This window comes from Mus caroli, chromosome 4 (genome assembly GCF_900094665.2).
Source record: "Mus caroli chromosome 4, CAROLI_EIJ_v1.1, whole genome shotgun sequence".
Classification (NCBI taxonomy): Eukaryota; Metazoa; Chordata; class Mammalia; order Rodentia; family Muridae; genus Mus; species Mus caroli.
In genome coordinates this window covers 40324364-40347650 of record NC_034573.1, presented here as the reverse complement: position 1 = coordinate 40347650, position 23287 = coordinate 40324364, and the positions used below count along the sequence as shown (strand labels likewise).

The 23287-nt window shown below is 45.8% G+C and overlaps 1 pseudogene; it reads left to right on the top strand.

Moving 5' to 3' along the window:
* Positions 1 to 21441: 21441 nt before the first annotated feature.
* Positions 21442 to 22481, top strand: LOC110293301 (annotated as a pseudogene).
* Positions 22482 to 23287: the final 806 nt, after the last annotated feature.

Here is a 23287-nt window from a genome sequence, read left to right as displayed (position 1 = left end):
ATTGTGGGTGTTTCTCAAACACATAACCAGGCCTGGAGAGACGACTCAGAGGTTAAGAGAACCCAGTGCTTTCACAGAGGACTCAGGTTCCATTCCTAGAATCCACATGACACCTCAGAACTGTAACTCCATTTCCTGGGATCTGATACCCTCTGCTGGCCTCCCTGAGCACCAGGCATGCATATGATACACAGACATACAGACAGACAGAACAGTTACACAATAATAAATAAGTCTTAAGGAATACTAAGAGTGCTAGACACCTCAGTATTGATTTAAGTATGTTTTATCTTTATGTTATCTTAGTAGGTACAGATAGAGAATGAGAGAAAACCTTCCTTTAAAAAACGAACTTATTGAGTAAATTCTCTACTACAAAATCCAGAGAGAGAGTGAGAGTAGTATTGCAAAGGTTGAAGATCTGGCCTTGCAGGCATGGTGCGGCCACCTGCAGTGCTGCAGTGAGCTGGCCTGCTAAGGGGAAGGGTCTTTTGATTTTCACGGTTCTCCGACTCCGAGCATCTTTTCCCTGTGTGAACTTCCACTCCTACCGGGTTGTGATAAGGCTTCATCCTCAGTCAATGTCACCAGATCACATTTTTCAGCTATTGGTTATTCTTTGGGCTGGAGAGATGGCTCAGTAGTTAAGAACAATTGCTGCTATTGTGTGATGAGAGAGACACAGGACACGTGCCTATTCATTCCAGATAGGTAACCCACAACAGACCAAAGTACGGATACCACTGAAGTCCAATTTGATGGACCAATGAGTTTTATTGGTATTACATACAGGGATATGGGCGAGGGGTTACTTATAGGAGTAGAAATATCTCAAAGGCAGCTACGTACACCCCAGTACGGGTGACAGCTCACACAGCTGGGAACCTGGAGCACACTACACAGCCACAGGCCACTCAAAAGGTTGCAGAATGTCCTTTCCACGTGCCTTGATTGGTCTAAGCTCAACTGAGTCAGTTCAGATGGTTTCTGCTTCTTCCAGGCAGCTGGTCTGGTTTCAAGTCTTGCCACACAAGTATGAGAGATGAGTTTGAATCCCCTGCACACACATAAAAGCCTGCTGTGGTGTTTGTGCACCAGCAGTCCCAGTACAGGGGAGGTGGAGACAGACAGATCCCTGAAGCTCACTGGCCAGCCAGCCTAGCTGAGTTGAGCTGTAGATTCAGTGAGAGACTCAGCCTCAAAAAATAAGGTAGCAGGCTAGGAAGACGGTTTAGCTGGGAAAGGCGTTTGCTACCAAAACTCCAGACCTACCTGAGGTCAATCTCTGGAACTGAGGTTCTGATAAAGATCTGCCCCCTGCAAGCTGGCCTCTGATCTTCATTCACATGTGCACTGTGGTATGTGCTTTTGCTCCAGAGTAAATATATAAAATTCATTTTAAAGATGTAAACGTGGAAAGTGATTGAGGAAGACACCTAACAGTGACCTCTCCACACCTGCATGTGCACAATATAATTATCTGGAAAATTCGCCCAGCGTTTCTGGATGGGCGTAGCAGACAACTCTGGTTAGCCTGCTGCATTCCCAGTAGCTAACGTCTCCCTCGTTCTTAGCGTTCATCTCCTCCTCTACCCACTCCTTCCCAGAGATGGAGAACAAATGTGTAGAGGAACCTAAAGGGCTGCCCCTCTTGGCCTTGAGTTTACTGTAGGAAGGGCGGATGGGGACTAAAAGCTTTGGAGTTGGAGCTTTCCCGTGTAGGAGGGTGCTACACAGCATCCTGTGAAAAGGCTTGCGGCAGGGAAGGAGAAGAGAGCCACACCCAACAGGCCCCTTCTCAGAAACAGCTATTCTGCTGTCCTGCCTATGGAACCACTCCGTACCCATCCTTCCAGCTCCCCACCACCTGCCCGGCTGACCCGTCAGCCTCACCCCTATGCCCCACTTCAGCTAAACATACGACCGACCCATGAACCTCTAGGTTCTCCTGGTGTCTTCTCCTCATCTGGGGGCTCTCAGATCTTCTCTGCTTTCCAAGAAAAGGCATGGGGGGCCTCTCTACAGGTCCTTCAGTCTTCTCTAGCCCACCCCTGGCCCTTTCTGTGACCCATCAGCTACCCTCCATGGTTGTGCAAGTCCACATCTGTAAGAGGCACAGCCCTAAGAGGAAGCCACCTTTGACTGACTCCATCCTGCCCTGTTCAGCATGACACCTTGCTTGCTTGCTTGATTGACTGTGGTGCTGGAATGGAACCCAAGGCCTCTGCACACATCCTAAGCACAAGCCATACCACATCCCCAGCGCTTGGTTCTGGGGAAGTGTTTAAGACATTTGATTAGTGTATTTGGTAAGAAAAGATTGTGGAGGCTTGTGTACTATGTGTGGGAATGGATAGCTTACTAAGGCAGCAAGCTCCTTCCTGGCTACTGGACAGTGGGCATCTCAGAGCAACCCTGAACTTGAGGGAGGGTGGTTCTTAAGGCTGCTTGTTATTTTGTCTACCAGAACTGGGGCTGAGGGCTCGGAGCCAATGGAGAAAGCTCATCTTTGCTGTAAACAGAGGACAATCAGGTCTTGAGGAGACAAGAGGACATCCTGAAAGAGTCCTTGGTCTCTATCATTCAGCAGCACCATTGAGTGGCTGAGCAGATGAATACCAGGCCAGCTGATGTGCGGAGTAATTTTGGTATGGCGAGTTTTTTTGCCCAACATGCTAACTTTAGTCCCTGACTCCAGGATCAGGACACACCTCCACCTCAACATCAGGATTGTGGCATGGATGAACTGTCCAGCACTTTAATGAGATGGAATTTACATTTTATGGAGAAGTAAATAATGACACTAACACTCAAGAGTTGACTACATTACCTACCATATTGAGCACTTTAAAAACCACCCAGTTTTATCATTCCCACTACAGGAGAAGGTCTTTCCCACCCCCACCCCCCGCCCCCGTCCCCCCGCGCCCCCCCCCAAGCTTGGACAGCCTGAACCAGCTTGTAGAGCTGGCAGGCGACAGGCAGAGTCACCTGGGTTCCAAGCCTGCTGGCTCACCCTGCTCTCTCCTGCTACCCATCACCCATCACACCTGGAAGAAACAGACCCACAAGAAGGCAGTGTCTTGCTTGGGACTGTAGGCCCTCAGAGACAAGACTGCTGACTTTCTCAGAGGCGCCTTCATTCCTGGGTTTCCAAGACCATGAAAAGAATTTCAAGTGCCTTCTAAGACCCACGTCTTCCACAGCACCCCCTCTCCAGCCCTCCCCGCATCCCTGCCCCCCACCCCCCGTTGTGTGGAAGGAAGCCTGCTCTCAAGGACCCAGCCAGGGAGAGAGATTTCATCTCCAGGGCAGGATCCACTTCCCATGGCGACGCCTGCTTGAGTCGCAGCTCTGGTATGAAGCAGGACTTGTTTAGGGCAGTGAGCACAGCAATCCCCATTGTGTGGCGTGGTGACAGGGTAATCCTCCCTGATAATTTTGCTCCCTCTTCAAACTCCCTTCCATTATGCATCCTTAAAATGTGATTTCAAACGTCTCTTTAGGTTTCCAGTCCCGTAAGTGCAGGGGGATTTGGCGCGAGGGGCAAGGAAAGAATGTCTTTCATGCAATCAGATCGTTCATGAGCGCGCCAATAAAAACTCCACCTGCATTCCTTTTCTGTTTTGTTTTTTTCTAAAGTTATTTGCGTTTTTCCTTTAATTTGTGTGTACACGTGTATGTTGTGTGTGTCCATCTATGAGTGCAGGTAAGTGTACTTCTAGGCACATGTGCAGAGTCCGGAAGAGGATGCTGGGTATTCTCCTGCATTGCTCTTTGCCTTCTATGCTAGAGAAAGGCTCTCACAGAACCTGGAGAGAGCCACCACACAGTCACCAGTCCCCGTGAGCCTCCTGTCTCTGTTCCTACAGCTGAGGTTATACTGGAGTGTGTGACCACACACAACTTTGTATGTGGGTGCTGGGGATTTGAATTCAGATCCTCTCGTCAGTCTGAGCTGTCCTCAGCCAAGTGCTCCTCCCTCTGAGACATCTCCCTGTCACTTGCTTATGCTTTTAAGTAGAAATGTAAGTTATATAGAAGAAAGGACAGTAGTACATTAAAGCTCTTGTCTTCATCGTCCCGCTCCAAGAACATGAACCTAGCATCAGTCTTATTTAATGTATCCCATCTACACCTGAAAGTACTGTTATATCTCAATAGCCTTATTTCAGAATACCTTGTACATCTGGAGCATACTCACCTTATATCACTAAATAAATATTTTATTTAAAAATACTACACTATTCCATATGTATAGAGGCTGAAAATAATTTCTTAATATTGGAGGAGGGGCTCACAAAGCCCCACCCCTAACTGAGGAGCTATTGGCTATTCATGGCTACTGGGGAGGAGGAGTCATTTTTCTTTGGGCATATGGTCCATGGTACATTGTCCATGCTCCAAGGGATGACCCCACACCTGTGAGCATACAGGGAGACTAGGATGACTCCGTGAGTTATTAGAAAAGGGGGAGGGGGAGTGAGACATGAAGTTGGAGGGGAAGCAGTAGGGATGGATTTGATTAAAATACCTTGCATATATGTATACAATTCTAAATAAATATTAAGAAGATTAGAAATAATTTCTTTTTAACATACCTATTTATTTATTTATTTAATGTTTTAATGTATGTGTGTGCACTCGTGAGTTCATGCGTGCCATGTGTGTGCAGGTGCCCTCAGATGCCAGGGGTTGGTGTTGGATTCTCTGGAACTACTGTGAGCCATGGGATGTGGGTGGTGGGAGGCAAAACTGGATCCTCTGCAAAAGAAGTAAGTGCTCTTTACTGCCTGCTCATCTCTCCAGCAAGCGAGAACAATTTGTTTATACCACCACGTAGCTAGTCATGATCTAAGTATACGCACATCAATGTCCAGTCAGTCTGCACCCTGACTGTGACTCGAACATACTCTAACCAGCGGAGCCATCTCCTTTTTCTTTATTTTTTAAAGGACAGAGTTTCACTATGTAGCATAGGCTGGTTTCAAACTCATAACCCTGCCCCAAGCTCCTGTGTGCCGGGATTACAGTACTGCCAAACACAGATGCCTTTCTCTCCATTTAAAAACATTTATCTTTTGAAGAAATTCGGCTGTCCTGGGAGGCCACTCTGTTCGAGATTTTGTTGGCTGCATCTCCTGAGGATTATTTATTTTAGTCCTCTTGTCCCTGGTAGTGACTTCCTGAAGTGTTAGACTCCAGGACCCTGACCTCGAGGGTGAAGGAGCTGTGGAGGTGGCCCTGCAGCTGCTGCCTCACATCAGGGACAGGCACTGTCAGGTCTACACTCAGTCTGGCTTAAGATAGCAGCCAGGGTGCACAGTGTTCACAGCCTGGTCCATTCACTATAATGCTGGCTTTTTGCCTAATGATTTTAGCAGTTGTTGGCGATCCTTGCCTAATGCTGTTGTTTTATCAGAGAGGTGAGAGTCTACTGAACTTCCTCATTTTATTAGTTATAATTAAAAGGTTGTTCTTATGTACTGTTTGGTAATTCTGAAATAGAATTCTTAAATAAAAGGTAGGATAAACTCCCATCCATCCATCCATCCATCCATCCATCCATCCATCCATCCATTTATCCATCTATCCATCCATCCATTAATCCATCCAAACATCTATCTATCTATCATCTATCTATCTATCATCTATCTATCTATCTATCTATCTATCTATCTATCTATCTATCTATCTATCTATCTACCTATCTTTCTATCCATTTATCTATTCATACATCCAAACATCTATCTATCTATCTATCTATCTATCTATCTATCTATCTATCTATCTATCTATCTATCTATCTATCTATCTATCTATCACTTTATCTATCTATCCATTCATCCATTTATCTATCCATCCATCCAAACATCTATCTATCTATCTATCTATCTATCTATCTATCTATCTATCTATCTATCTATCTATCTATCTATCTATCTATTTATCCACTTCTTTGCTAGAATTGAACATAGCACCTCCCACACACTTGCTATGTGTTCTACCTTCCAGCAACATCCCCAGACCTTTCCACCTTCCTTTATCTGCTTTTGGAATAACATGTTTATTTTCCTCCAAAGGGGATATATTGGTTGTGTACCAATTTAAGAATTGGTTGGTACCTGATTCTTATCTGCAAGCCTAGAGGCTTAAAACACGAACTGTTTCATTACATCTCATTTTGAAGGTCAGAAGTCTGGGTAGGGGACAGCTGGATGGTTCTTGAGTTCTGTGTGCCATGCACCAGGATTCTCTGGAAGGGTTTGACTCATGCCTGGGGTGGGCATAAGGAGCTAAGTTAGCTATGCCCACATGTGGATGCCTTAATAAGAATGGTTGGAAGATCGGGCTTTGCTGGAATGGTCCACAGGTGTGACTCTATGGGACTTCTTCTGCGTGTTTGTTTCTTATGTAGGAGCTCAGGACTCCCAGGGAAGGTTCCAAGAGGCTCAATGTCAAAGCTGCAAGACCTTTCTGACCTACCTTAGGCAGTCATTCACTTCTGTTGCATTGATGGGAATTGACTCCCTGGGTTGTTCCAGCACCAGGAAGGGAGGTGACATACAAGCACATGGAATTGAGAGGCAGAATTTCCTGGAACCCCTTTCTAGCTACATGGGCCATACAGTAAAAGCTGCTGCCTCTTGGAGAGTACCTGGCTCCTTTCCCTCCCCATGGCGTCTAGCCAGCTTGTGGAGTTTGGCCTGGCCTCAGAAGACATGGGCTGTGTCCTCACTCTCCTTCAGGCCAGTAGAATGTAGATGATCCTATTCGGAACAGGATCAACTATATGTCACCAAACCTCTGCATGTTGGAGTGCCCATTGCCACCTCCCATCTACCCTTTCTGGATGATGTCTCGAGCCACATAGGATAATTGGGAACGTTTTGGAGATCTTGGTCTTGACCTGCTTGAGTCTTTAAGTAGGGAGCAGTTCTGGAGGCTTGGCTCTCCCTGATCCTGAAGCACTGGACCTGTGGGGCTCTTGTGGATGAGAATCATTGTTACAGTCCTGTGCCTATGATGGCTGGTCTGAGTGGATATTGATGCATCTTGGTTCAGTAAACATTTTCCCTACTCAGGTAGTTGCTCACTATATTTGGATTATTGGTGAGTAGTACTCTAACTTTTTTTTGTGCTTGTAGGCTTTTTATTCTGTTGAATTTTTCCCCATAAGGTCAATTTTCAAGAGCAAAATAGACTTTCAGATCTTGATGTTTGTTACCAGTTTACTTTTCTGAGTAAGTGAACAATTCCAGGCCTGACAGCACTGTCTGTCATGCTTCTGTACCCCCACAGCATTGAGCATCATCGTTTGAACTGCATTTGTTAAGTTTATAGTTGTAAGATTGAAGTTAAGGTTCATTGGTCTTTCTGCCCCAACCCTGTTTGATTCTATGTGATCCGTTTTCTTATCTTACACCAACTCTACTGATAGATGGGTGGATGGATGGATGGATTGATTGATCATGATACTGGGGATGAACTGAGGGTCTTGCACATACTAGACGACGTTCTGTCACCAAATACATCTCAGCCACTTAAAAGAAAGCAGTGTTAATATCAACTCAACCCAATAACCTATGTGGTTATTTTTTTTCTTGCCCAAGTTGGAATTGGGACCTTGTCCTTGACCCCTTTTCACCCTACAAGGTTTCTCAGTAGCAGCACTATTGACATTTGGAACCATTCAGTGATGAGAGGGCTGCGCTGTGCATTGCAGGGTGTCTTGTACCAGCCCTGGTCTCTTACCTACCAGAGGTCAGTAACACCCGACTCCAACTGTGACAACCCCAAATCCTTCCTGACATGACCAAATATCCCCAAGGGGTAAGGGATAAAATCACCCTCAGTTTGAAAACATTGGTCTAGTCTAAGACCCACAGTGACTCATTTTTACTTTTGAAAAAGGGGAGGGAGAAATCAAAGTCCCGTGAGACGGTGGCAAGGAGAGGCTTGCAAGGGGGAAGAGGATCCAGGAAATGATACTGGAAAGAGGTGTTGGTACTCGCAGGCACTGGCTGTATTACAGCTGTTGGAACAATGACAAATTCTACAAGACGAGTTGGGATTTTAGGGTGTCACAGGCAACAGCTCTCTAACTAAGAATCCTCACGCATTTCATGGGATGACGGACAAAGCAATGCCAATTAGTGTGCTTTCTCTTGCTTTTGATGTTTCCGGTGAGTGACTTGGAGCTTTGGGTTTAGTGAATGTTGACAGTTGTCGAAAGGCTCCCACACGCCCTTCTGAAGAGATCCAAGAAGGCTAAACTTGTCTAAATGAACAGATTTGTTGCATAATGGTGTCTACATACAATTAGAATCAGCTTCATTTTTGTTAGAACTAGTGTGTAAGTGTGTGTGTGTGCACATGTTCATATACAAGGGCAGACACATTTATGTGGGTGTATGCACAAAGATAAAGGTGAGGCCTTTACACCGTTTTCAAATCTTCTATTGACTCTGGCGCAGCATTCACCAAGACTGACTGGCCAAGGAGCTCTGGGACTCTGCCTCTCTCTGTACCCACTCCATACCCCACTGCTGGCGTTACATATATTATGGCTTTTTTGGGATGGGGGCTGGGATCCAAACTCGGGCCTTCAAGTCTACAAAGCAGGAGCTTTGTCAACTGAGTCTTCTCCTCCAGCTTTGTCAGAATGACTTTTAGGGATATACTCCTGTGAGGATAAGACCACTAGCACAGGAGTCCCATCTCTGTGTGATGGGAGAGGATTACACAAATTTCCAAAGCTATCCTTTGGTAATTCTGGGAAGCAGAATCTTGGGCTGTGTATCTCAATTCCCCATTTCAAAGCCAGAACTGAATGCGGCACCAAGAACAAAATAAGTGCTAGGAAATGCTTATGAAATATACCAATAAATTAGCATGTGTGGATGCCCAGAACTGAGTGGTGAGGGAAAGCCCACCATGGCTAACCTCCCAGTCAAAGCCTGACTTATCCACCGTGTTTGTGATGTTTTGGATTGACCTCAGCTTCTTTGCAAGCTAGTGAGTGAACTCACTGTTTGCTGAATCAGGCACTCCATTGTTGGGTAGATCTAGTTACTGTAACATTTTCCTGTATCTGGAATCTCTCTGTGTAGCTGTCTTAAGTGAATCTTCATTAATACAAGAAGTACATGTGCAGAACTGGAGAAGTTAGGCCATGCCTGAAGTCTTCATGACGACCAACTCTCTCTCCCCCTCCCCCAGACTTTGGCTCCCCAGCATACCCCTCCCCACAGCCATATCCCCCTCTTTAGTTGTGTTCCCCAATACCTCTGTGTTTCTAAATGACACACTTGTACAGTTGTTTCCTGATTTATCACTTTGGAAACCATGTACCAATTTCCTGCTTTTATGGAGGAGGGCTTAGCACTCTTAACTGACAGGCTCTCAGTTTCCTCCCTTTATTCTCTCATAACTTGTTACACGTTTTGGTTAAATTGGCACCCAGTGTTGGGAATGTTAACATAACTGTGTCAATATTGTTCAGTAATAAGACAAGTGAAGTACCGTGTCTCCCTTTGTATTCCTGGTTTTCCTGAATAATTGCTTTGATGTGTTACTTTAAACCTGTTTTTTTTCCCTCAAATAGTTCAACTAAACTGTAAAATACCCATTAACACACATACATATATATCTTACTTTTACTGTTGTTTTGTGTGATATATGCACCTCTCTCTTTCTCTCTTGCTCTCTCCTTCCCTCACTCTCTGTATATGCATGTGCATGTGTGTGTGTATACATGCATGTGATTGTAGACCAGACTGCTAGCTAATGAGCTCCAGAAATCCACCCATTTTTGCCCCCCAATGTGTAGGTACAGAGGCAGGCCTGGCCTTTATGTGTTGGCCGGAGATCTGAACTCACAACCTCGACCTTATGCAGCAGACACCTCACTGACTGAGCCGCCTTCTAACCTTAACTTTAAATTTTGTCACTCATATGTTTGCATAGATTAAAAAGTCAAATAAGAAATGCCAATGTTGATAGCAAATGAGCTAACCAAAAGCAGCTCTCTCTCTCTCTCTCTCTGTCTCTCTCCCCCCTCTCTAACTCTCTCCCTTTCTCTCATTTCCTCAACTCCAAAAGCAGTTTCCCCTTAGCTCTTTTGACTGATTCCTTTGGTGTGTTTCTTCCACAGATCTATATAGCAGGATCAAATTGCTACTATTTGATCTAAATATTTTTATTAGCATATATTAATTATACACAGTTGGTTGTATAATGACATTTTCATACATGTACATAATGTGTCTCAATCATACTCTTGATTTTAAAATTAATATTGACTAATAAAAATTGAATTTTTAAATTACTTTTATTTTTATACAGTCTGTGTCCAAGAGGATGTCCCCCCTCCTTAAAAATTGAATTTAAGGCATGCAATGTCTGCTTTGGTATGTTGGTATGTGTGTATACTGTAAAATGATTGCTGTGATCAGGCTAATTGAAATACTCACTGGCCTCGCAGTTACTTTTGTGTGTATATAGATAGGGGTGTAAGTGTAGAACACTTAAGGTGTCTTTTTTTTAAATTTTAAGTACTCAATACATTATTATTAACTACAGTGTGATGCTATCCAGTAGGGCACCAGAACTTAGTGATGTTATAACTTAAAGTTTGTGCCTTGGACCAATGCTCTCTTTTTGCAACCACCTCCCAGTCCCTGGTAACTACCTGTCTATTCTTGTCACTTTCTAAGTTCAGTCCTTTCTGGATTCCACATCCATGAGAGGCCATGCCGTGTGGGTCTTTCTGGGTTTGTCTTGTTCCACTGAGCACGCTTTCTGAGTTTCTGCAAGTGGCAGAAACTCCTTCCCTTTTTGGAGTCCGAAAAATTGTCACTTTATATTTTTTCAAACCATCTATGAATTGAAAGCTCTTGTTTGCTTCTGCGTGCTCTCCCTGGGCTACTCTGACGCTGATTTCAGCTCCCTTGGGTCTCCATGCAGAGACCCAAGTTCTAGGCCCAATGACAGCATCAGTTTTAATTTTGAGAGGAAACTCCAAATTGTGTTCTAAAGTTGCGACACTTAGTCACGTTCCCCCCCAGCCCTGTAAAAGCTTGCTTTCTCAAAATTCAAAAAATTGGTTATCCTTTGACTCTTCTGATAGCAGCTGTCTTGACAGAGGTGAGGTTGGCTTTTTACTGTGGTTTTGATTTATAATTCCCCTGAGTTGGAATGCCCAACAAATGTCTTGGTATTAAGAGCTTGGTCCCGAAGATGACCCTTTAGGAAGGTGGTGATGAATTCCCAGGATATCATGAAATCCAGGTTACCGTCAGGCTTGCTTTGTAGCGGAGGCTGACATAGAACTCCTGGCCATCTTGTTTCAATTTTCCAAGTGGTGGGGTTATAGGCATGTGCCACCATGCTTGACTAGGCAGTGGAACCCGTCACAGGTAGAGCCCACTACTAAGACGTTTGGTCATTGGGAGTGTGCCATTAAAGCAGGATGTTGAGACCCTGGCACATCCCTGTCTCCATAGTGCTGGAGATGTGTGCTGTCACCATGATACACAACCTCCTTACAGGCCTAAAGGTAATAGAGTCGAGATATGATGGGTTGAAATGTGTGACACTGAATCTTGTATTTTATAGGTTGATTTATTTCTGATATAACACCAGCAAGCTGACTGTGTGTTTGTTACGGATGTGAAAGATCATTTTTATATTTCTTGTGGCCATTTGTATGTCTCTTTTGAAAAACTGTCTGTTCAGGTCCTTGGACCAGCTTTTAAATTGAGTTGTCTGTTTGCTTGTTTTTGCTGTTGAGTTACATGACTCCCTATATATTTTGGACATTAACCCCTTATGAGGTACGATGCAAGAATATTTTCTCCTAATCTCTAAGTTTCCTTTTGTTTTGTTGATTGTATCTTTGTTGTGTAGAAATTGTTATTTTGATATAGCCTACCTGCATTTTTGGCATCGGTTAACAGCATTTTTTGTATCTGATTCTGCTTAATTTTTCAGATCTTGGACTTACCATGGGTGAGGAAGAGGGGGTTTCCTCTTGCCTGCCTCTCTCATGTGTATGCATCTTTCCTATTGTGCTGCCCTCCTGACAAATCATAGCATTGCCCCAGTGACGTCAACAGCTGATTGTACATCTTGTAGAACATTTCACAGTTGAAGCAGTACAACAGTCCTTCTTTTCGTTTCTGAGTTTGAACTTGGAGGTGGGAACCTGTGTGTTTTCATTTGCTTAGCTGTTAAAAACTGCTATTCACCTACTCAACCCCAAATGTTGTGTCTTAGTGCTCCTGCATGATCCTAGGGGTGTCCCTGTTGAATCTGGTTGAATCTGGGCTCTCACCTGTCTGACTTGTGCATGGCTGTCACCCCAGAATTCCCCTGTCACCAGCATCAAGAGTCCCTCTACTTTTCCTTCTTGTTTCATGTCCAACTTCTGCATCCACATTTTCTTCTTTCTTGGTTTTCTCAGTTTTTGAGGGACACAGCCATTAGCGATTTCCAAAGGAGGGAGTGGGGTGGAGACCAGAGGAGCTACAGGGCACATTTGTTTCAGATGCAAGATTTAAGGGGCCATCAAAATCTCAGTCATCAAGATAAATGTTTTTTTTTTTAATTTCTTTTTTCTAGTATAGGGGGCTGACCCTGAGGCCTTGCACATGCTATTCAGTGGTTCTCAGCCTTCCTAATGCTGTGACCCTTTATAACACTCATGTCATGGTGACCCCAACCGTAAAAATTAGTTCATTGCTACTTTCTAACTGTAACTTTGCTACTTTTATCAACTGTAAATATCTGATATGCAAGATGTTAGATATGTGAACCCCCGAAGGGCCCTATAAGTTGAGAACGGCTGTTGTATACAAATGCTCTACCACTGAGCTACATCCCTAACCTGTGATGAACAATATTTTAATACAGCGCTTTCCAAGAACCACAGTGAATGCAGGATAACCCTGAAGAGCAAAATGACAAAAATCTGAATGCATTATTGTCAATATTTTCTCTTGTTATTAATTTCTTTGTTTATTTACCTTACATTCGGATACCAGTACCCGACTCTCCTCCCAGTCCCACCCACATACCCCTCTCCCCGATTCCAACACAGCTCTGATAGAAAGTAAATATTTTAAGGGCCAGTAAGATGGCTTGGGGGTGAACGACCTTCCATGCAAGCATGATGACCTCAGCTCAGTCCTGGAACACATACAGACAGGCTCTCGAGAACTAACCCCATGCAATGATCCTCTCACTACCATCTGCACTCTGGGGCATGTCTGTAGCCCACCTCTATCACACACAGCAGTAATAATGATGATAATTGCAAATATTTTCTAAGTATTGCAGGTATGAAAGCATCTTTATTTTATCTGTGCACTAAGCTGGCAGCTGGAGACTAAGGAAGGATCTCCTCAGGGTTTGGGCAGCAGTGTCCTTGCCTTCTGACTCCAGTGCTGCTTGTGAGAAGTCTTCATTCTGCGTGCTGACCGTCGTACACAACCTGCTACTGCTCTCAGGAACCCCACACCGTCTCCTCTTTGGTCCCAGTGTTCTCAGACTTCTGTAGGACACACATGCTTGTTTGTGTACCTGAATCTCAGGGGCTCGTTCCTTCCAGAGGCTTAGATTTTTTTTTTTCGCGGTGAGAAGTCAATGCATCTTTCTAAAATTGCTAAAATTGACTATTAGCAGGTGTGTGTGTGTGTGTGTGTGTGTGTACATATGTGCATGTGTGTGTGGCAGGGGCTGGCATGCCATGGAGTGTGTGTGGAGGTTAGAGGGCCTCTTCATGGAGTTGGTTTCTCTCTTTCTACCTTTATGTAGGTTCCAGAGATGGACATCATGTTCCTGGGCACACACCACTAGTAAGTAGCACTAACCACTAGCCACCTTGCTGGTCTGGAAGTCAATACATCTCCCCCTACCCCCACCCCCTGCAGTCTTGTTTATTGTATGTGTATGGGTGTTTGCCCACATGTATATCTGTGTAGTCTGTGCATGCCTGGTGCCCATGGAGGTCAGAAGAGGACCCTGCCTCTTTAGAACTGAATTACAGATGGTTGTGAGCCACCATGTGAGTGCTGGAGATGGAACCCTAGTCCCCTGGAAAATCAGCCAGTGCTCTTAACTACTGAGCTACTACCATCTCTGTCAGCCCTATCAACAAGTCCTGAAAGTAAGTTTTCACTCTTTGTGTTTCTTTTTCTGTAGATATTTTTAGTCAATCTGCCTGAGTCGATCCTGCAGCTTTCTTACATCCTTCCACTGTTTGTGCATCTTTGCCCCCCATGATCTGACCCACGAGAGCCGCGATGGTGCTAAGGGATCAGGACAATGTGGCTGGACAGCTTGCATCTGCCTGGAAATCAGGATATTGAACACCACTTCGATGCTTGGCTTCTTCTTCCCTCTTCTGAAAGTTGTTCTCCAAAATCACAGTGGGCACTTCTGAGATTCAGCCACCACAGTCACCTTCTACATATTGAGGTGTCATTCAGGGAGACAGCAGCAAAGTTATTATCTCATTAGAACAATAACTGAAACATACCACTTACCTCCTGTGTCCCAGACCTGCTCAAAGCTCTTCACATGGCTTAGATTACACAGTTTTCTAAACAGTCCTGTCCTGATATCATGGTGTCCATCTTCCCGACAAGGGGATTCAGCTCCAGAGGGGACAGTAGCTACTAAAGGGCCGAGCCAGACTTGAGTGGCAGGCCTCTGGAATCCACACGCACTTCATTTTAATGTATCTTACTGTGCTTTCATTTTGTGTATACAGTGTTGGTCCTTTATGCCAGTGTCTCACAGACTTCTGGATTGACTAATACTTCACGGAGAAGTGTGCCGGAGGGATGGTGGAGGGATCTGAGTGCAATGTCTCATCTGTTTTCTCTTAAGACAGAACAAAGAACTTATAACTCCTCCACAACTAGGAGCTAGCATCACTTTAAGCAGGGAAAGGAAGGCTGGGTTTGGGGTGTAGCCAAACACGGAGTCTCCAGCCTGTCAGTGTTGGGAGGTGGAGTCTAGTGAGTGGAAGGAAGGAAAGGTAAGTCACTGGAGGGTATGCCCTGGAGCAGGGGGTTGTGGGACTCCAGCACTGTCTACCCAGTTCTCCCCTTCCTCATTGTGAAGAAGTGAGCAACTGCCTTCACTGCAGACTCCCACCGCCATCAGGCGTCTCCTGGCAGCCTCCAAAGCAGCCATGGACAGAAAGCGTTAAAATTGTGAACTGCAAGACAGTTTTCTTCTTTAAGCTGATTGTGCTGAGTAGCTTCGTGTCAGCATGACACACACAGGCTAGAGTCATCTGAAAGGAGGGAACCGTACCTGAGAAGATGATGTTATAAGCCGGCTGTAGGGCATTTTCTTAACTAGTGCCTGATGGGAAAGAGCCCAGCCCATTGTGGGTGGAGCCATCCAGGCTGGTGGTCCCGGGTTCTATAAGAAAGTGGACTGAGCAAGCCATGAAAGCAAAGTCCGTAAGCAGCACCCGTCCATGGCCTCTGCATCAGTTCCTGCCTTCAGGTTCCTTCATGACTTTGAGTTCCTGTCCTGACTTCCCTTGATGTTATAGACTATGACGTGGAAATACAGGGCAAATGAACCCTTTCCTCCAAACTCGCTTTGGACATGGTGTTCCGTCACAGCGGTAGAAGTCCTGACTAGGACACTGGCTCTCAGAAGCACCTGAGAACAGTTACACAAAGCCACCAGCATGGGAAGAATTGTCTGGGCCTCTGCAAACTATTTTCTTTTTGCTAACTTCAAATGTCTTTGGAGCCAGGGAAGTGACTCAGTGGGTAAAATCACTTGCTGCATAAACATGACGATCTGAGTTCAATTCCTAAATCCTACACACACACACACACACACACACACACACACACACACACATAAACACATACACACATACACACATACACAAACACACACACACACACGAAAGAAAATACAGTTTTAAAAAATGTCTTTTTTCCCCCCCAGTGCTGAAGATTAAACCCAGGACCTCATAAAATTAATTAAGCAGGAGTTTCTCCAACATGTCCGTTGTAGTCTGATGTTTGAAGATACTGCTCAGTGCATTTCGTTTTTCTTTCCAGAAGACAATGATATGCCCTTGGGTTTATAGCACAACATGCTGGTCAGCCCCTACTTCTAGCCATGAGCGATGACATGGGTGGAGGCTAGTGTGGGCTACAACAGGTTAGGAAGCACGGAGAAGGAAAACAACTTGCTTAAGACCGAGAAGCAAGCCGGGGGTGGGGGGTGGGGAGCTTTTGAAACATAAACTCAGCATTTTCCCAACTGCACTGTCTGGAATATTCCTTGAAGTCAGCACCAGTCAACAGCAGAAGGTACTCTAAAGACCAGGGGCTTCTAGGATGTCAGTCTGTCATTTCAGACCTAGATGAGTAGATTGCTTTGTGTGAGGTCGACCTCAGCTACTGGCACTGAGTGGAACGGTAGCCACCTGACCGTTGGTAGGCAAGGCAAGACGATGCCCACACCCTCTGATCCACACAGTGGGGGCTACACAGACCCCTCCTAAGGCTTAAAATTGATGCATACAGAGGTGAGCAGGGACCCATCTTGTGCCTCTCTGGTTGGCAGAGACCAGTCCTATCTTAATCTTTTCCAGACAGATCTCTTCTTGCTCCTGTTGGGAACCCGGAGGCAAGAAGTGAGATGTGGTGCAGTTTCTGCGTCAGGTTGTTTTCACTTTTCTGTATCGAGTTCTACACAGTTCTGTATCGGAAGGGGACTACATTCAGAAATGTCCAGCATCAATCCTGCACACTGATGGCTGGAGTAAAGGGTGACAACAGCTGGCGACGGAGTGGGGGAGGGGTGTCTGTGTGTCTGGGTCAGGGGCAGTGGGACTTTGACACTCACTTTAGTGCTCTCTTGAGGCTCCCTCAGCTTGAATTGCCAAGTTCCCCCAGCTCTCAAAAAGTCCGAGAGTTGTCACCTGTGGGACAATCTCTTAGTGCCAGCAATGACTTGGCTCATCTCTGGGAACAGACAGAGGATGACCCAGAGCCCTACCGAAGCTGTGTGGCGTCTACAGGCCGGGGCAACCTGCGTGCGTGCGTGCGTGCGTGCGTGCGTGGTCCATTCTTTGCCTCAGTTCTGGTGTCCACAGCATCATTAATCTATGGAGATCACAGAGCTCCAGAGTGGGAGGGAATTTTTAAAATTAGAGTTTAAAGTTTTGTTATACTCCTTATATACGGTCATTTTCCACACAAGCCATTTTACACATAATGTACCCTGAGCACATTGCCTGCCCCACACACCCTGCTACCCCTTTCTCAGCCCACTCCCCAGTTCCCCCAGTTCCACAAGGGAGTTATGGTCCTATTTTCATATCCTCTGCACATGTGCGGTTTTATTGGTGTATAAATCTAGGATGCACAAATGAAAGAAAACATTGTTTCCTGAGACTGACAATTTGATTAGTATGATTTCCAGTTGCAGCCATTTTCCCACAGATGACATAACTTCACCCTTTATGGCTGAAAAAAATTCCAGTGCATATATGTGTGCATGTGCGTGAAGTGGGAATTTAATGGTTCTTTGGAGAGTCACTTGTGTTAGATGGTGTTTTGCTGGGGCAAACACATGAAGGAGTGTTTTCCTGAAGTAGACACCGGTGAAAGACTAAGGCAGACTCATGAAGGAATGTTTTGCTGAAGCAGACACAGGAGAGAGGATGTTCTGCTAAAGCCAACACGATGACACATGATGACAGCTTCTTTGCTATCAACACTCATGGATTGGTCCACCTTACATTGTGTAGTTGAGTGATATTTGTCGGGACTCCTTGGACTTGGCCTGACTGGATGCACGTGCTGAGGCAAGGCACGTGGATGACACGTGATGTTTGGAGGGTATAAATAGGACTCCACGGAGTAACAGAGACAGAGCTTGGCTTGCTGGTACAGCTAGCTGTGCAGTGCTTGTGATCTTCCCTTCCCTGTGAGAGGCACAGCCGAGAACGTCTCTTGGTGCTCCTCCTGGTCCCTCCTGCTGACTTGAACCTATGCTGAGGCCTGGCGGTCTCTGCTCGGTCATGTCACCATTGCTGATTCATGTTTGCTAACTCAACTCTACAGAACTGAACTGCTGCTGTATCCATAAAGCGTTTGCAAGTGGATGGAGCTGCCGTTGCCTGCTGACCTGTGAACTGAACTGCTGAGTTCCAGACAAAGCTGGGAGTTGCTCCAAAGAACCTTTCTAAACAGGCCCCCTCGCTCTCCCCCTGTATTCTTTCTTTTCCACGACTTCTAGTAGGTGGTGGGCTACCAGGGAGGTTAAAGCCTTTAAGAACCATGATTAAAAATAGGATTTGAAAGAAAGTTATACGTGTGTGTGCGTGCATGTGTGTGAGTGTGTATGTGTGTGTGTTTATATGTATGCACACATATATATAGGGTCCTAAGATGCACAGGGCAATAGATGCTTTTGAGACAACATCACTGAATAGAGGGTATTACTATACTTGGTTCATTATCATCGTTAATTTCTTAATGTGCATATTTAGAAGTTAGATTGTCATAGTTATATGTATAGGAAAAAGTATATTTTCTATTAGGTTTGGTTCTGCCTGTGGTTTCAGGCATCTCCTGAAAATCTTGGGATGCCCTCCCCATGCAGAGAAGATCCTGAACCCAGCTCCCTTTATTCTGATGTTCACAGTTGTGTGAAACTAATTTAAGGAAGACTTTTGGGGTCTTGGTGAAGTGGGAATCAGGGGGTCTTGGGTCCCAAGGTTGTTTCACTTGGCGTGTGATTCCAGGACAAGTATCTTCCTCTCCTCTCTGAGCACCAGTTTCCTCCTCTAGTGGCTGGGGTTGGAGGTGTGGTCTCCAGGAGGCGTGGTCTATGATAGGAAGTGGGGCTGACCTTAGCGAGAACTATTACAGATGTACTTAGGTCTAGCCTTCAGTGGTACAAGGGGTAAAGGCCACCAGAGGAGATTCCAGGGTGAGATGAGAGAGAGGCTGGGCCATTCCTGTTGGCTAGGCCAGCGCAAAACTACTGCTTTGTTTGACTTGGCCCCTTGAGCCTTGTTTAGTCTGCAGAGCCGAGTTTATCCTGCTGCCTTTGTCACAGGCCATTAGTGCCCTCGTAATCCCTAGGGGCTTATAGCTGACTGCTTTCCCTAAGAATTCAGGAAGGGTGGCAGAGGACTCTGTTCTTAGGAGCCAGCAGGGCAGCTTGGCTGAGAACCCCTGGCCGGTAATTCCAGCTGCGGGACTCTCGGCTTATCCACTCCTTCTTGAAGGCGTCGGCCTAACTGCAGTGCGCAGAGAGGGCTGCCTCAGATGTTGTCAAAGGCACTGGAATTGTCTGATGATGGAAGTAGCTTTCTGCCCGCCCCTCCCCTCTCGGGCCTCCTCGGCCCCTCTGTCATCCCTCCCTCAATCTGTAAGCAATTTGTAGCGTCTGCTAGGTGTTCACTGATCCTTTCCCTGCCCTGAGCCTGGGGCCAATCCCTCTCGCCTTTAACTTGCTGCTTGTAAACTGGGGCTAATGATAGCTAGTAACTCTCCAAGCTGCTCTGAGGATTAACTAATCGGTGGTTATTAAGCAAAGGAGGAGCACACACTCTCTTCCCGCTGAAGACGGTTTTCTGTTGCTGCTGCACCATTTCAGAGCATAGATCTGAATTCCAGCATCCCATTGCACAGACAGAGAAACAGGTAAAGGAGGGGAAAGAGGGAGAGGAAGCAGAGAGGATATTGCTTTAACCAGGTGTGGGGGACAGGGCTGGCTTCCTGGTTGACCTGGGCATGGTCTCTGTCGGCCTGCTTCCTAACAACTTGTCTGTCTGTTAACAGAATGATGGCCTCCCTCAAAGGTTGCAGTGGATGCTGGCCCAGTGTAGGCATTAGGGGAACAGTTACTAAGTCTCCACCCCTCCCCTCTACTCCCCCTCCCCTCCCCTTTGCTTCTCTCCCCTCCTCCCCCCCTTTTTTTTTAAATAATGATAGCAATGTGTACCTGTATTGTCCAGTCAATAACCAGCATCCAAGTGTGGTTACAGAGCCCCTGAACCGCAGCCAGTGGGCTGAAGGACCTGAACTTTAATTTTATTTATTTAAATAGCCCTGTGGCTGCAGGCTTCCACAGTGGGGTCTCTGGGCTGTGGAGAAGTCTACAGGAATACATCCTGCCTCACCAGTATTTGCCTTCCTAGGAAGCGGCTGTGGCTTACTCATCCTGTGCTGGACACTACAGAGGTCACCAAGAGAAAGACACACAGTCTTCAGTTCCACAGAACTCATACCTTGCTGATGAGAGACAAAGTGGGCAGGGATGACGGCCCCAGGGAGGAGCCTTACAACCCTGTAGCTGGGTGGAGCAAAACAGGAAGCTATCCATTCAGCTGGGGTTCCTGAGCCTGTGCTATGGGGAGAGACAAGGGGGAGGGGCAGGAAAAGCCTTTCTGAGGAGGGACCATCATGGACAATGACCTGATGACACAGAAGAATGTGGACTGTCCAGAGTGCACCAGGAAGGGGGATGTGGGGACGCGTGCCTGCGATTCTAAAGGCTGGGATGCTGAAGCAGATTGCTGTGTTTGAAACCAGCCTGGGCTACAGTGAGTTCTAGCCCAACCTGGGCTATAGAGTGAGACCCTGTCAGAAAAACAAAACAAACAAAACAAAACAAAACATCATGCATGGTGGTGCTTGCCTCCGGAGGTGGAGGCAGGAAGATGAGGGGTTCAAGATCATCTTTGGCTACAAAGAGAGTTTGAGGGCAACCTGTACAATACAAGACACCTCTTAAAATAACAATAATGATAATAATGTAAAATAAAAATAATAGCCTTCATACAAAGGACACAAATTGGATTGTGACTGGATTCCCTGGTCCATGGAACATAACTGAATTGGCATCGTAGACATCAAATCACCACCCAGGGTCTTCCCTGCCCGCCACATACTGCCTGCCCCAGGGGTTCCCTCCCCCCCAATCATAGAAGAAGATGCTACAGCCCGTTACTCACGTACCTTTCATGATGCTAAAGCAAGAACAGTGCAATGGTGCTGACAAGCATAGCTGCCCACTGGCCTGCCCCCTTGAATTACATTTGTGTTAGCCTTTGTTTGCTGTTCTTTAGAAGAAAATTGGTTAGGCATTTTCTCTCCACAAGTTGGAAGCTCAGGTGGTTGGAGTCTTACCCTAAGTGCACCTCTTCTTGGCTTCTGCTCCAAATCCTAAATTTATTGGTGTTGTTTTTCCTCTTTAAACTGTAAATATATATACAATGTGTACATATACAGTACATATACACACACATGTAATTTAAATTTTTTTTATCTACTTGCTCTTTTTCATTGTAAACCTACAATGAGTGGTTAATAATAACCGTGCAGGTTTTGTGAGGAGACAGAGAGCGAAAGGTGTCTCGGCCTAGACCCACAGTAAGAGAGGCAGTCTCTTCTCTCTCTCCTTGCTCTTGTGAGATTTTTTTGATCTTCAGCTACATTTTCAGCTTTGTGAGAAACCTCATTGTCAGAGGAGATGGCTAGCAATGTTACCAACAAGACAGATCCTCGATCCATGAATTCCCGTGTATTCATTGGGAATCTCAACACTCTGGTGGTCACGAAGTCCGATGTGGAGGTCATCTTTTCAAAGTGTAGCACAATTGTGGGTTGCTCTGTGCATAAAGACTTTGCCTTTGTCCGGTACGCTAATGAAAGAAATGCCCGGGCTGCTGTAGCTGGAGAGGATGGCAGAAGGATCACTGGCCAGGTTTTAGATATTAACCTGGCTGCAGAGCCAAAAGTGAATGGAGGAAAAGCAGGTGTGAAACGATCTGCAGCAGAGATGTACAGGTCAGTCCCAGAATGCCCTTCTCTGTCCCCTCTGCTCAGGTCCTCATTTGACTTGAACCATGACCTTCAACGGGATTATTATGACAGGATGTACAGTTACCCAGCCTGTGTTCCTCCTCCTCCTCCTCTTCTTCCTCCTATTGCTCCAGCTGTGGTGTCTTCCAAACACCAGCATGTTTTGGGGAACACCTCATGAAGGAGCAAAAGTGGATTCAATTCAAAGAGTGGACAACTGGGATCTTCTTCCAAGTCTGGAGAGTTGAAAGGTGATGACTTCAGGCCATTAAAAAGGAGCTGACTCAGATAAAACAAAAAGTGGATTCTCTTCTGGAAAAAAAAATGAAAAAGAACAAAGCAAGCAAGCAGTAGAGATGAAGACTGAAAAGTCTGAAGAAGAGCAGAGCAGCGCCTCTGGGATGAAAGATGAGACTGATGTGCAGATGGAGTCTGAGGTAGGTGCAGGTGACTCTGCTGAGGAGGGTGACCTGCTGGATGATGACGATAATGAAGATGGGGGGGGGTGGCCAGCTAGAGTTGAAGGATGGTGAAAAAGAGCCTGAGGAAGGAGAAGATGACAGAGACAGCGCCGATGGGGAGGATGGCTCTTATGGACATAGGGGAGATTAGAAGTCTTATCCCATTAGTCATTTTCCTAGGCGCTTGTGAGGGATGAAAGTAACAGCAGGTCACCTCCCCTGGAATCTTCCGCACATTCTCACTGTTGTCCCTCCTCATCCCTCCTGTGTTCATCACTTCATGATTGCCCTGCGCCTAGTTACAGTTCCACTTCCTTTGATGCTCCTTAGCAATTTCGTTAAGTCTTTCTTACCCTGTAAGTTTTGCTTTGATTTTGATACCTCTTTGACTTAACAATAAAAAGTTGTATGGTTTTTATATATATAAAAAAATAACCATGCAACAAAATTGGACTCCACTCCATCAAGAAAATAGTCTATTACTGTTTAATTTAGCCTCAAGCTAAATTAAATTCTAATTCTAATTAAGCTAATTTCTCAAGGCAGGTGCACTCTTTGCCAGAATATCACAGGAAACATCTCTAGCCCAGCCGCTGATATTCTTCCAATCTGAAGCCTCTTGAGCCGTACTTTGCTCTCAGCACTTATGTCTTTTAAGCTCCTACTAGGATGGCCTCTTAAGCCCCGCCTCCAGCATCTTGGTTTTCAACACTTGGAAGTGTGCTGTTTGTGATCCAGCACTGGGCCTGCAGCTCCCTGGCTTTCTCCCTGGCTGTCAGGGAGAAGCTGGACTTCTCCAGCCTGTGAGTGGGTTGTAGGCTAGTGTTCCAAGGTGGGAAGGTGTGACCCCAATGGCTTCAGGTGGTGAGGCCCTGCATTGGTAACTCATAAGGCCCTTGTCCGTGCAAAGCAGGTGAAGTTTCTATGTGCAGCTAAGAGTTCTGGGTGGTGGGGGCT